Below are 15,469 nucleotides of genomic sequence, written 5' to 3' on the forward strand. Positions count from 1 at the left end.
GGGATTAGCAGCTAATAAAAGTTGGGGTCTTCTTTTGTTGGGGACTTCCATCTTGTTCCACCTGGTGGCAGGTGGGAGTCCTGTGGAGACAGTCTTCAATCAAGACCAAGGCGACTGGCTGCTCTTTTGCTCTGCTCTTCCTGGCTGGTCTCCTTGTTTCTTGTCCAAGGGAGCCCTCAGATTTCTCCCTTAATACATGGAATCTGCTTCTTGCTACAATTGTATCGGCTGCTTTTCTGAGCCTCTTGGCTGTTGTGCATGGACGGTGCCTGTGTCTGTTAACGGAAAAACCTGAGGGCTCCCTTGGACAAAAACAAAGACACCAACCAGGATAACTTGGAGCAAAACAGCAGCCTGTAGGCTTGGCCTTTATTGAACTGTTGCAACAGGGTGCTCCCCTCACTTGCAGGAGAGAGGAAGGACCCAGAAAAATGCTGTGCAAGGGCTTATAAAGACTTTTCAAATTGCCACCCTGTAGGTCAAGCCCACCCCCAGAAACATCATACATACATCACAGAAAGGAGGGGTTGAGGGAGGAGTTGTGGTGGTAACCTGAGTGCCCTGGCACCTGGCTGGTTCCCCATTTCCCCCTCCCCATGAGTACTTTCCAGGTGACAGCGGGGAGTTTGCAGTTTCCTGCCCCCAGAGGGAAGAGCTGATTATTGTCCTTTGTTCCAGTCTGTGCTGAATCCACTCCTATATGCAAGTTCTTTGTGATCTTGATGGTCTTCTGTCTAGGACCATCAGGGTTGGCATAGCAACTGGGCAGGGCTCCTGTGGATGTGCTGGTATGCTCAAGGAATTATGGGTGCCCTGTATCAACCCTTCCCCATTTTGTAGTCCTTCCTTCATGGAGTAAAATAGAAGTGGAACAGTGCAAATTCGATTTTGGTTGATTTTCTATGAATTTATAAGAGAAGTATAGCGTATGCAGTGTGTGAGTGTGAGTGTGTGTGAAGTTTGTAGAAACTGAATGATTGGGGGGGGGGTTTCCTGCTACAGTGTCCACGGTCATTGTCCTGGCCTGAGTCAGAGGCTGGGGTGGGGAGCTGGGATTTGGGGGGGGGTCGTTTAGCTGCCCCCTATTCCTGGTTTGAACAGCGCCAAGACCTAAAACACGGAGGGATCTAAGCTCGTGGGGTGGGGGAGGGGAGGATGTTGCAATGCAAACCTTGTCGGAGGGACGGGACCCACTTTGCAGCTGGATCTCCGGAACCTTCTCCTCCCCCCCCCCTCAATTCTTTCCCTCCCCTCCCCTCCTCCTCTCACCCCGCCCCCACAACCCCAGATCCCGCCCCCAAACATCCCACCCCTTCCTCCTTCTCCAATCCGGCTTCTGCTCCAGGAATGTGGGGGGGGGGTGAGCCCCCTCCCAACCTGCCTGCTTCTCCCGGAAGTGGAGCTTCCACTCCGGATTGCTGCTCTGCGCCGTAGCTCTGGGGGGGGGGGGCGCGCTTTCGGAAAGGGGAGGGAGGAGGCAGGGGACCCCCCCACCCCTCGTGGATGTTGCAGGAAAGGAGAATCGGGAGCGAGGACAAAGAGGTAAAGGGGTCCGGGGGGGGAGAGGGGAGAAAAGGACCCATAGACCCCGCCAGCTCCCCCAAGCGCCTTCCGTGGGGCCTGGATCCCTCCGCGCACGCTGCGAAGGGAGCTTTCCTCGCAGGGCGGATCCCTCGCCCCGTTTCCCAGGCTCCGCGCGTCCCATGAAAGGGTTAAGGGGCGCGAGAGACGCCTGGATAGAGACCCCCAGTCCCTCCCTTGCTCCTGTTCGGGGGGGGCCCTAGGATGGAGAGATGGGGGCGCAGGGCGAGGTGTCAGTCGCGCTAGAGTGCAGGGGAAACTGCGGGAGAGAGGGAGGGGGGAAGGGAAGAGGAGCACTGGGGGGGGGAGATAGGAAGACCAGTTTTTTGGGGGGGCGTCTCAATCGTGGCTTCTTTGGGCAATCTTCGAAGGGGTCGCCTTGCCTTCTCCCTCCCGCCCAGGAATCAAGCCCCCCTTCAAGGCGACCAGAGAGGGATCCCTGGAAAGTGGGGGTCCTGTCCCCCCACCCTTTCTTCCTGCAAGCTCCATCCTCTTCCCACCCCATAAGCCCCTGCCCTGTCCGGATGCAGCGCTTCTGCCCAGTCCAACCATTGTTCCCCTGGAGAGGAGAGGAAATCCTGAAAGGAGGGGGGAGGCCTTCTCAGAAGCGGCTCTTGGTTTCCGCAATCCCACCCAGGAAGCAGCCAGAAAGTTTTTCCTCTCTCTCAGGCTTCCATCTTTAATGTCTTTTCCACTGAGGATGAGGATAATGTACACCTGTCCTCAGAAACAGGGGTGCAGAGTCCATGGAATGGCTCTCAGGATTGATACAGAAGTTGCACCTCAAAAGCATTTCTGTTCCTCTTATTCTTCATAGGCAATGTCAGAGTGACTGACAAGCTGAGATAAAACCCATCAGCATCTGATGACAGTGACTCCATGAATCTTCCCAGTCAAAGGACCCATTTTCATGATAGACAGTGCCTGTGGCTGGAGGCTCTACACACCAGGTGTGCCTGTGCAGGCCAAAGACTGCCAGTATTAGCACAGGTGAGGTGTGTGTCATTCCCAAATTTACAGACTGTATGTGAATGAGAGTTTGTGGGTGGGATTATAATTTACGGCAACCCTGTGATTTTCTCTGCCCATAACATTTCGTAAGCTAATATTGCAGTAAAAATTCCAAAATAACTACAAAAAATCAGAAGATAATAATAATAGTACAGTGGTACCTCGGGTTACGAACTGAATTCGTTCTGCAGGTCCATTCTTAATCTGAAACTGTTCTTAACCTGAAGCACCACTTTAGCTAATGGGGCCTCCTGCTGCCGCCGCGCCGCCAGAGCAGGATTTCTGTCCTCATCCTGAAGCAAAGTTCTTAACAAAAGGTACTATTTCTGGGTTAGCAGAGTCTGTAACCTGAAGCGCCTGTAACCTGAGGTACCACTCTAGACGTTATAGTATTAGTATTTTCCCCCAGCCGCTCTGGGCAGCTTACAGTACATATAGATAAAGGTAAAGGGACCCCTGACCATTAGGTCCAGTCGTGGCCGACTCTGGGGTTGCAGCGCTCATCTCGCTTTATTGGCCGAGGGAGCCGGCGTACAGCTTCCGGGTCATGTGGCCAGCATGACTAAGCCGCTTCTGGCGAACCACAGCAGCGCATGGAAACGCCATTTACCTTCCCGCCGGAGCGGTACCTACCGTATTTTTCGCTCTATAAGACACACCTAGTTTTGGGGGGAGGAATCCAAGAAAAAAAAATTTTTGAATCCCAGAAGCCAGAACAGCAAGAGGAATCTGGCTTCTGGGATACTGTGTGGCTGTTCTGGCTTCTGGGATAACAGTGCCAAGGGCAGCAGGATGAAGAGGCTAAGGCAGAAGCCAGGACAGGCGCCTCGCTGAAGGGGCGCTGCGCAGTTCTCCCTCTTTGCGCAGCCGAAGACTGATAAGAATAACAGGATCCAAAAATAGCAAAAATGTAACTCACAGTAAAACCCTGACTTAGCATTCCAAAACAGCACTCAAGTAAGAAACAGACAAGCAGAGTAGAGTAATAACAGAATAGGAAGTGGGAGCAGGCGCATTTCAATACTGTAATTTATATATAATTCAATGTCAGAGTAACCCTGGGACTAGATAAAAAGCCTCCAGGTGGACGTGCCCCATCTCCCCTTCACTGTCCTCTTCCGCACGGGCAGAATCTGCCTTCTGGACTTTGGGATTCACGGTTGTTCTCCTCCTCTCCATCCACCAGGACTTGACTTCAGGTGCAGCAGAATTCCCCAGCCCCCCAAGGATTTGAGACCCATCAGCTTTCCTCACCTGGTTTAGCCGGCCGGTTGAAGCCGTTGCTTGAACCCCTGTTGCATGCTGACAGCTTCTGGAAGCCACAGGTGAGAGCTGAGTGCAGGGTGGGGACCAAGGGTGGAAAAATGACCCCAGAAGGTGTAGGACATGTCCCCCACCAAAGGAACTACTGCTCCCCAACACCCCATGACATCTCGATTCAGGTAGGGAGCCGTATTGGTCTGACACAGTTGAAATAAAAAATTAAAAAATAGTACAGTAGGACCTTAGGGACCAGCTAATTTTGTTCTGGGTATAAGTTTTCGTGTGCTTGCACACTTCTTCAGATACACTGACACAGATGTCACCAGACCCTTGTATATCGTGGGAGGGTGGGTTGGGGTTTTTCTCATAAGGGTACTCCTACTACCATCTCACACTACCCTTCACTATATGAAGAAGTGTGCATGCACACGGAAGCTTATACCTAGAAGAAACTTAGTTGGTCCCTAAGGTGCTGTTGTGGTTGTTGTTGCTCTCAATTTATACTGTTTGGCTCCGACCTGTATGCCTTTAACCAACCGGTCTAGTGCACTCTGGTTTCTGTCACGGTGTCCTGTTGTGCCAGAAACGCTTTAGTCATGCTGGCGACATGACCCAGGAAGCTGTCTGTGGACAAACAGTGGCTTCCTGGGCCTGACAGCAAAATGAATGTCACAACCCCATAGTCACCTTTGACTGGACTTAAAAGTCCAGGGGCCCTTTACCTTTTTTACCTTCATAAAAGATCAGACTTAGCAACCGCTTTGCTCTGGTTGGTCTCTGTTAGTTTCTCCAACCTTTGGGAGACTTACGGTTTCCCAGACGGGCTCCTCTTGCATCCCTTAAGGAGGAGCTGTTTTATGATCTTTTCCACCATCATCCCTGACCACTAGTCTTGCTAGCTAGGGGTGATGGCAGCTAAAGTCCAAAAACAGCTGGAGACCCAAGTTTGGGAAACCCTGTTCACCTTGAAGGAGAAAGGAGGGCTCACTTGCATCAGAACATCAGGTGAGCCCTGCAGGATCAGGCCCAAGGGGCCCCTGTGGAGGGACTGCTCACTGGAAGGACAGATCCTGAAGCTGGACAGATCCTGAAGCTGGGGCTCCAAGACTTTGGCCACCTCATGAGAAGAGAAAAGACCCTGATGTTGGGAAAGATGGAGGACGCAAGGAGAAGGGGACACAGAGGACGAGATGGTGGGACAGTGTTCTCAAAGCTACCAGCATGAGTTTGACTAAACTCCAGAGTCTTGGAGCCTCAGCTTCACGATCTGTCCTTCCAGTGAGCACTCAGGGCTGATTTCCTTCAGAATGGAGAGGTTTGATCTTCTTCCAGTCCATGGGACTCTCAAGAGTCTCCTCCAGCACCAGAATTCAAAAGCATCCATTCTTTGGCGATCAGCCTTCTTTATGGTCCAGCTCTCACTTCCATACATCACTACTGGGAAAACCATAACTTTTACTATACGGACCTTTGTTGGCAAGGTGATGTCTCTGCTTTTTAAGATGCTGTTTGTGTTTGTCATTGCTTTTCTCCCAAGGAGCAGGCGTCTTTTAATTTCATGACCATCTGCAGTGATCATGGCGCCCAAGAAAGTGAAATCTCTCACTGCCTCCATTTCTTCCCCTTCTATTTCCCAGGAGGTGATGGGACCAGTGGCCATGATCTTCGTTTTTTTGATGTTGAGCTTCAGACCATATTTTGCGCTCTCCTCTTTCACCTTCATTTAAAAGGTTCTTTAATTCCTCCTCACTTTCTGCCCTCAAGATTGTGTCATCTGCATATCTGAGGTTGCTGATATTTCTTCCGGCAATCTTAATTCCGGTTTGGGATTCATCCAGCCCAGCCTTTCGCATGATGAATTCTGCATATAAGTCAAATAAGCAGGGAGAGAATATACAGCCCAAAGAACCATAATAGTATTTACCCATCCCCCTATCTGCAAGGCTTTCCTCTGCTTCTCCTCTGAATGCATCAGGATTCAACCCACCATCTTGATGGATTTCTGCCTGGGGCATGTGCTGCCCTTGATCGCCTCCTGCCTGCTAAGCGATTATGGAGTCAGGGGGAGCCCTGGATCCCCCAATTCCAGAGGAGTCATTAGGCGTTGGAACCCAGGAAATCCGTCAAACCGTTGAATGTTGGCAATTATTTGAAGCTTCTTCAGTTTTCAATACAGTATTGGGTAGTCGGAGGAAACAGTCCGATTCATGGGATCCGCTTACTGCTACAATTTTATAGGTTGCTTTTCTGAGCCTCTTTGCTGTTGTGCATGGAAGGTGCCTGTGTCAATGGTCACTGTCCTGGCCTTAGTCAGAGGCTGCGTTGGGGACTTGGGGTTTTTGGGGAGTCGTTTAACCGCCCCCCCATTCCTGGTGCACCAATACCTAAAACAGGGACGGATCTAAGTTCATGGCGTGGGGTGGGGGAGGGAAGGAATTTGCAATGTAAACACTGTTTGTGCGGGACCCCACTTTGCAATTGGATTGCCGGGATCAGCCCCTCTCCCACTCTCCTGATCCCCAGAAAGAGGAGGGGAGGGGGGGCTTCCTCTCCTCCCCCCCTCAATTCTTTCCCTTCCCTCCCAGCATATCACTCTCTCAGCCCTTCCCGCACTGCCCCAAATCCCGCCCCCAGACGTTGCTCCTCTTCCTTCTCCTCCTCCTCGCAAGTCTGCTTCTGTTCTGGGAATGTCGGGTGTGAGCCCCCTCCCCCCCCCGCCTGCTTCTCCCGGAAGTGGAGCTTCTGCGCCAAATTGCTGCTCTGCTCCATAGCTCTAGGGGCGCGCGCTTTCGGAAAACCCCCCTCCCCGTGGATGTTGCAGGAAAGGAAAGGAGAATCGGGAGCGAGTTAAAAGAGGTAAAGGGCTTTCCTTGGCCCCTTAGGCGCCTTGGCAGGGGCGGACATGGGGCCCCCACCCAGGGAGTCCTCACGAGGGCCTCCTTGCCCCGGAGCGCTGTGGGGTTCGCGGGAAGAGAGTCGGGCCATGAAAGGGTTAACAGGCGCTACAGGCGCTTGGATAGAGACCCGTCCCTCCCCTCTCGTATTGGGGTGGCCCCTCCGGATGGAAAGATGGGGCGCGCATGGCGAGGGTTGGGCCGGGCCAAGGGGGCCTCTGGGTGCAGGGGAGACGCTGGGAGAGAGGCAGGGGGTCGAGGAAGTGGGGGGGGAGGGGAGCATCCCAGCAGTATTGGGGGGGGGAGAGCTAGGAAGACCAGTCTTTGGGGAGACCACTCCATTGTGGCTTCCTTGAGGAATCTCCAGAGGGGGCGCTTTGGCTTCTCCCTCCCACCCAGGAATGGGCCACCCCTTCAAGGCGACCAGAGAGGGATCCCTGGAAAGTGGGGGGTCGTGTCCCCCCACCCCTTCCTTCCTGCAAGCTCCATCCTCTTCCCACCCCATAAGCCCCTGCCCTGTCCAGACACAGCGCTTCTGCCCAGTCCAACCATTGGTCCCCTGGAGAGGAGAGGAAATCCCGAGAGGAGGGGGGAGGCCTTCTCAGAAGCGGCTCTTGGTTTCCGCAATCCCACCCAGGAAGCAGCCAGAAACCTTTTCCTCTCTCTCAGGCTTCCATCTTTATTGTCTTTTCCACTGAGGATGAGAATAATGTACACCTGTCATCAGAAACAGGTGCAGAGTCCATGGAATGGCTCTCAGGATTGATATGGAAGATGCACCTCAAAAGCATTTCTGTTCCTCTTATTCTTTTTAGGCAATGTCAGAGTGACTGACAAGCTGAGATACAATCCTTCAGCATCCGATGATAGCAATTCCATGAATCTTCCCAGTCAAAGGACCCATTTTCATGGTAGACAGTACCTGTGGCTGGAGTCTCTACACACAGGGTGTGCCTATACAGGCCAAAGACTGCCAGTATTAGCACAGGTGAGGTGTGTGACCTTCCCAAATTTACAGACTCTATGTGAATGAAAGTTTGTGGGTGGGATTATCGTTTACGGCAACCCTGTGATTTTCTCCACCCATAACATTTCGTGAGCTGATATTGCAGTACGAATTCCAAAATAACTTTTAAAAATCACAAGATGATGATGATAATAATAATAATAAAAATAAAATTTTATTTATACCCCACCCTCCCCAGCCAAGGCCGTGCTCAGGGGGATGATAAGAATAATTGCAGTATTTATAGCCTGCCCATCTGGTTGGGTTTCCCCAGCCACTCCAGGGAGCTTAAAGTACATAAAAAAGACAGTAAAACATCAAACATTAAAAACATCCCAATGCAGCTGTCTTCTAAATGTCAGAGAGTTGCCCATTTCCTTGCCCTCTGAAGGGAGGGCATTCCATGGGGCAGGAGGCCCTCTGTCTGGTTCCCAGGAACTTCACTTCTGCCAGCAAGGGAACCAGCAGAAGACCCTCGGAGGAGGACCTCCCTGTCCAGACTGAGTGATGGGGGTGGAGACGCTCCTTCAGGTCCACAGGGCCGAGGCTGTTTATGGCTTAAGGTTGCAGATCTTGTTCCTCCATAACGATCTCCAGAGCAAGTTCCACGCATAATTAGCAGAGTAGCAAAAAATGCTCAAAGGCAGCAAAAAAGTAATTCAACTGAGAAATCTATTACAGTGGTACCTCTGGTTGCGAACGGGATCCGTTCCGGAGGCCCATTCGCAACATGGGCAGAACACAAACCACGTCTGCGCGTGTGCAGGTCACGATTCACTGCTGCGAATGCATGTGACATCATTTTGCACGTCTGCGCATGCACGAGGGGCAAAACCCAGAAGTAACTGGGTTGCCATGGGACACAAGACAGAAACGCACAACCTGAAGCAAACGTAACATGAGGTATGACTGTACTGAAGACAAATAAGCATAACAGGATCCAAAAAATAGCAAAAATGTAACTCACAGTAAAACCATGACTTAGCATACCAAAACAGCACTCAAGTAAGAAACAGAGAAACAAAGTAGAGTAATATCAGAATATGAAGTGGGAGCAGGCGCATTTCAATACTGTAATTTATATATAATTCAATGTCAGAGTAACCCTGGGACTAGATAACAAGCCTTCAGGTGGACGTGCCCCACCTGCCCTTCACTTTCCTCTTCCGCACGGGCAGAATCTGCCTTCTGGACTGTGGGATTCACGGTTGTTCTCCTCTCCATCCACCAGGGCTTGACTTCAGGTGCAGCAGAATTCCCCAGCCCCCCAAGGATTTGAGACCCATCAGCTTTCCTCACCTGGTTTAGCCGGCCGGTTGAAGCCGTTGCTTGAAGCCCTGTTGCATGCTGACAGCTTCTGGAAGCCACAGGTGAGAGCTGAGTGCAGGGTGGGCATCAAGGGTGGAAAAATGACCCCAGAAGGTGCAGGACATGTCCCCCACCCAAGGAACTACTTATCCCCAACACCCCATGACATCTAGATCCAGGTAGGTAGCCGTGTTGATATGACACAGTTGAAATAAAAAATTACAAAATATTCCCGTAGCACCTTAGAGACCAACTAAGTTTGTTCTAGGTATAAGCTTTCGTGTGCATGCACACTTCTTCAGATACACTGAAACAGATGTCACCAGACCCTTATATATCATGGGAGGGTGGGGTGGGGGTGTTCCTCATAGGGGTACTCCTACTACCATCTCCCACTACCCATCACTATATGAAGAAGTGTGCATGCACACCAAAGCTTATACCTAAAACAAACTTAGTTGGTCTCTAAGGTGCTACTGGACTATCTGGCTACCTACCATTAAGTACAGTTATTTCCTTGCCTTGAATATCCTGCTTTTCAGTGCCTGATTAGGATAGTCCTCTGTCAGAAGACAAGCACAGGATCAGGCAGCACATCATCATTATAAAGAACCATTGGGGTGGGTGTTTCCATTTGGGATTCCCATGTGCCAGCTGCTTTCCTTCTGCTTCTCCTGCTCTCTCCATGCAATGTCAGGCATGTAGACAGAGGTCCATCTCCAAGAACAGGAGCTTCCCTGAACACCCATTCAGCTGACCCCAAGCACCAAGCCTTGTCACTAGTTCTCTGACTGACCCAGACCACAGTCCCCAGAAAAGATGTAGACCTGGGTCTCCCAAAATGGTCCATATGGACCTCCTGAGGTCAGTGGGACTGTGCAGGTGATTCATGAAGATCTAGAGGTGGAAACGGGGGCAGCCACTTGATTTGAAAGGCAGTCCCACAAGACAACAGTATTCCAAGATCATGCTGTGTTATTAAAGATGATTGAGGATTATGAAAGTTTCCTGATGCATTACTACCATTTGACATCATACCATTTTCATTTCCTAAAAATTGGGAACATGACTAGGACATGGGAGAATGCAGGAGATGTTGAAATAGGAGAAGGTGCTAATGGCGATTGATGTGCCCTTTTTTTTCTGTGTTCTCTTTCTTGAAACCCAAACAGGATTTCCTTTCTGCCCACTCTGAAAAAGGTGATGGAGAAGACAGAATTGCAGGGGACAGGGCACCTTTCATTTCATTAGGAATAGCCATTAAAATGTGTGAAATGTGGAATATGTCTCACTGAATGAGCACACATAGTTCACATCAACGAACACAAAAAGCAAAGAACCCATTTAAAGGTATGGAGTGCAGAAAGAGCTTCTCTTTCAATGCAAAACTTAGAACACACCAGCGGACTCACACAGAGAGAAAACGTTTTAGGTGCAGGGACTGTGGGAAGAACTTCAGTCAGAGTGGACACCTTAGAAATCATCAACGGACTCACACAGGGGAGAAACCATTTAAATGCATGGAGTGTGGAAAGGACTTCAGTCAGAATTGACACCTTAGATCCCATCAACGGACTCACACGGGGGAGAAACCATATATATGTATGGAGTGTGGAAAGAGCTTTAGTGAGAGTGGAAGCCTTAGACAACATCAACGGACTCACACAGGGGAGAAACCATATAAATGTATTGAGTGTGGAAAGACCTTTAGTGAAAATGGAAGCCTTAGGAAACATCAACGGACTCACACAGGGGAGAAACCATTTAAATGCATGGAGTGTGGAAAGAGCTTCAATCACAGTGGAAACCTTAGAAATCATCAACGGACTCACACAGGGGAGAAACCATATAAATGTATCGAGTGTGAAAAGAGCTTTAGTTTTAGTGAAAGCCTTAGAACACATCAACGGACCCACACAGGGGAAAAACCATTTAGATGCATGGCGTGTGGAAAGGACTTCAGTCAGAATGGAAAACTTAGATCCCATCAAAGGACTCACACAGGGGAGAAACTATTTAAATGCATTGATTGTGGAAAGAGCTTTAGTGATAATGGAAAACTAAGGATACATCAAAGGACTCACACAGGGGAGAAACCATATAAATGCATTGATTGTGGAAAGAGCTTTAGTGATAATGGGAAACTAAGGATACATCAAAGGACTCACACAGGGGAGAAACCATATAAATGCATGGCGTGTGGAAAGGACTTCAGTCAGAATGGACACCTTAGATCCCATCAAAGGACTCACACAGGGGAGAAACTATTTAAATGCATGGAGTGTGGAAAGAGCTTTAGTGATAATGGAAAACTAAGGATACATCAACGAACTCACACAGGGGAGAAACCATATAAATGCATTGATTGTGGAAAGAGCTTTAGTGATAATGGAAAACTAAGGATACATCAAAGGACTCACACAGGGGAGAAACCATATATATGTATGGAGTGTGGAAAGAGCTTTAGTGATAGTGGAAGCCTTAGACAACATCAACGAACTCACACAGGGGAGAAACCATATAAATGTATTGAGTGTGGAAAGAGCTTCAATCTGAGTGGAAGCCTTAGAAATCATCAACGGACTCACACAGGGGAGAAACCATATAAATGTATTGAGTGTGGAAAGAGCTTCAATCTGAGTGGAAACCTTAGAAATCATCAACGGACTCACACAGGGGAGAAACCATTTAAATGCATGGAGTGTGGAAAGAGCTTTAGTGATAATAGAAAACTAAGGATACATCAACGGACTCACACAGGGGAGAAACCATATAAATGTATCGAGTGTGGAAAGAGCTTTAGTGAAAATGGAAGCCTTAGGAAACATCAACGAACTCACACAGGGGAGAAACCATATAAATGCATTGAGTGTGGAAAGAGCTTCAATAAGAGTGGAAACCTTAGGAAACATCAACGGACTCACACAGGGGAGAAACCATATAAATGCATGGCGTGTGGAAAGGACTTCAGTCAGAATGGACACCTTAGATCCCATCAACGGACTCACACAGGGGAGAAACCATATATATGTATGGAGTGTGGAAAGAGCTTTAGTGATAGTGGAAACCTTAGACAACATCAACGGACTCACACGGGAGAAACCATATAAATGTATTGAGTGTGGAAAGAGCTTCAATAAGAGTGGAAACCTTAGAAATCATCAACGGACTCACACAGGGGAGAAACCATATAAATGTATCGAGTGTGGAAAGAGCTTTAGTGATAGTGGAAGCCTTAGACAACATCAACGGACTCACACAGGGGAGAAACCATTTAAATGCATGGAGTGTGGAAAGAGCTTTAGTCAAAATGCGCACCTAACTTTACACCATCAAACTCACACAGGTGAGAAACCATTTAGATGTATGGAGTGTGGAAAGAGCTTCTTTCAAATTGGAAACCTTAGAATACATCAATGGACTCATACAGGGGAGAAACCATATACATGTATGGAGTGTGGAAAGAGCTTCAGTCACGATGCAGGCCTTAGATCACATCAACGGACTCACACAGGGGAGAAACCATATAAATGTTTCGAGTGTGAAAAGAGCTTTAGTTTTAGTCGAAGCCTTAGAACACATCAACGGACCCACACAGGGGAGAAACCATTTAGATGCATGGCGTGTGTTAAGGACTTCAGTCAGAATGGACAACTTAGATCCCATCAAAGGACTCACACAGGGGAGAAACTATTTAAATGCATGGAGTGTGGAAAGAGCTTTAGCTTCTGTCAGAGTCAAAATCAGCAGACTCATGGACAGGAAGAACTTTAAGAGTTGAAACCCTTCAAACCATCAAAAAACTCAGAGAATCAGTTTAAGTGAAAAGACTGCAAAACGTGCTTTATTTATATTGGAGTATTTAAGGAACAGGGATTCGAGTGGCGCTGTGAGTTAAACCACAGAACCTAGGACATGCTGATCAGAAGGTCGGCGGTTCGAATCCCCGCGATGGGGTGAGCTCCCGTTGCTCGGTCCCTGCTCCTGCCAACCTAGCAGTTGAAAAGCACGTCAAAGTGCAAGTAGATAAGTAGGTACTGCTCCGGCGGGAAGGTAAACAGCGTTTCCGTGCGCTGCTCTGGTTCGCCAGAAGCGGATCAGTCATGCTGGCCACATGACCCAGAAGTTGTACCCTGGCTCCCTCGGCCAATAAAGCAAGATGAGCGCCGCAACCCCAGAGTTGGTCACGACTGGACCTAATGGTCAGGGGTCCCTTTACCTTTACCTTTATTTAAGGTACATCCAGGGACTCCCACATGGGAGAACCCATTTAGACGTATGGAGTGTGGGACGTCTTCCTCTCAGAGTCCACTCTGAGCATTGAACTCAGCAGGAAATCATTCCTAAAAGCATGAGGTACCGTATTTTTCGCACGATTGGACGCACCGGACCATAGGACGCACCTAGTTTTGAGGGGGGGAAATCAAGGAAAAAATATGATCCCCCCCCCCCCCGCAGCTCTGGGAGCAGTGGACAGGCTGCACACAGCCTGTGCGCTACTCCAAGACCTTCTCCCTGCTTTTGCGGGAGGTGGCGGAATTCCCCCACCTCCCGCAAAAGCCCGCAGGAGGGAGAAGGGACGGACTCGGCCAGTCAGTCCCTTCTCCCTCCTTGGGGAAAAGCCCCCAAGAGCTGCGCGCTCTTTAAAGGCTGCGCGGCTCCTGCGGGCTTTTCTAGGAGGTGGGGGAATTCCCCCTTCTCCTAGAAAAGCCAGCAAACCCATGTTCTCCCCTCCCCCTCCTAGCTACCTCTTGCCAGGAAGGCTGGGAGTGAAGACCGTAAGCAAAAGATACAGCAAAGGATGAGAATCTTGGTTGCTGGGTGTTTCAGAGAATCCTGCCCACAATCTTCTCCATTCCTAGACCCACGTCCGCATGTGCTGCTTCTGGCCATCCCAGGGTCTTCTTCTTTTTTTTAATATGCTTTTTATTAAGTTTTCATTTTAAATACACCAACACCAACAAACAAATATATGAAATCTTTTTACATCCATCTTACTTTATGCTCCATAGAGCCATTGACTTCGCTCCTTCCCTTCCGCAGGTTTTCTTATTCCAATCTTTAATTCACAGATTCATTAGTAAAAGACTAAACCATGACATAAGATTTATTTCAGTCCTGCTAACGTCTTCAAATTTCTACAGTTCTCTCTTTTTTTTTAATAAATATTTATTAAGTTTTCCAATTTTATGCAAACACAAAAAGAAAAAGAAAAAGAGAAATATTAAAAACAAAACAATTTCAATAACAATTTTTCAATAACATGTTTCTTTGACTTCCTCATACCTCCCCTTCTTGTTTTCTAGTTCAAATTGTTAATCCAGCAAATCCTAATCTCTTAACATTCCTTTTAATTAACACCTTATTTTCCAATCAACTTTTTAAATTTTATCACTTAAACAATTTTAATCCCTGTTATCTTTATCATAACAGCTAGAAACCACAAAAGTTCAATCCAGCATCTTTTCAAAGTTCATTAATTTTGTAATATTTCTGTAAATAATCCTTAAATTTCTTCCAATCTTCTTCTGCCGACTCTTCTCCCTGGTCGCGGATTCTGCCGGTCATTTCTGCCAGTCCCATACAGTCAATCAACTTCATCTGCCATTCTTCCAGAGTGGGTAGATCTTGAGTCTTCCAGTGCTTTGCTATAAGTATTCTTGCTGCCGTTGTAGCATACAGTTCTCACTTACATAGACCATAAATTTACTCCATTCTTTTTGGTACTTTGTTTCCTTTTTTTGCACTTGTGCAAAAAAAATGAGAGGCACAAATACAAGATGGGTGACACCTGGCTTGAGAGCAGTACATGTGAAAAGGATCTAGGAGTCTTGGTTGACCACAAACTTGACATGAGCCAACAGTGTGATGCGGCAGCTAAAAAAGCCAATGCAATTCTGGGCTGCATCAATAGGAGTATAGCATCTAGGTCAAGGGAAGTAGTAGTGCCACTGTATTCTGCTCTGGTCAGACCTCACCTGGAGTACTGTGTCCAGTTCTGGGCACCACAGTTCAAGAAGGACACTGACAAACTGGAACGTGTCCAGAGGAGGGCAACCAAAATGGTCAAAGGCCTGGAAACGATGCCTTATGAGGAACAGCTAAGGGAGCTGGGCATGTTTAGCCTGGAGAAGAGGAGGTTAAGGCGTGATATGATAGCCATATTCAAATATATAAAAGGATGTCACATAGAGGAGGGAGAAAGGTTGTTTTCTGCTGCTCCAGAGAAGCGGACACGGAGCAATGGATCCAAACTACAAGAAAGAAGATTCCACCTAAACATTAGGAAGAACTTCCTGACAGTAAGAGCTGTTTGACAGTGGAATTTGCTGCCAAGGAGTGTGGTGGAGTCTCCTTCTTTGGAGGTCTTTAAGCAGAGGCTTGACAACCATATGTCAGGAGTGCT

General features: G+C 48.4%; 1 protein-coding gene and 1 pseudogene across 2 annotated transcripts in view; both read left to right on the plus strand.

Moving 5' to 3' along the window:
- LOC128421967 (zinc finger protein 624-like) overlaps positions 1-15,469 on the plus strand; it is a 182,106-nt gene that overhangs the window by 31,324 nt on the left and 135,313 nt on the right. The window contains exon 2 of one of the 2 annotated variants that reach the window (XM_053405366.1): positions 7,565-7,737. The gene's annotated coding sequence lies outside the window, so the exon portion shown is untranslated. Of the gene's footprint in view, positions 1-2,440; positions 2,572-7,564; positions 7,738-15,469 lie in introns of those variants that run through there. The other variant, XM_053405363.1, reaches the window with a different exon arrangement.
- On the plus strand, positions 1,326-13,836 carry LOC128422882 (oocyte zinc finger protein XlCOF6-like; annotated as a pseudogene).

This window comes from Podarcis raffonei, chromosome 10 (genome assembly GCF_027172205.1).
Source record: "Podarcis raffonei isolate rPodRaf1 chromosome 10, rPodRaf1.pri, whole genome shotgun sequence".
NCBI lineage: Eukaryota > Metazoa > Chordata > Lepidosauria > Squamata > Lacertidae > Podarcis > Podarcis raffonei.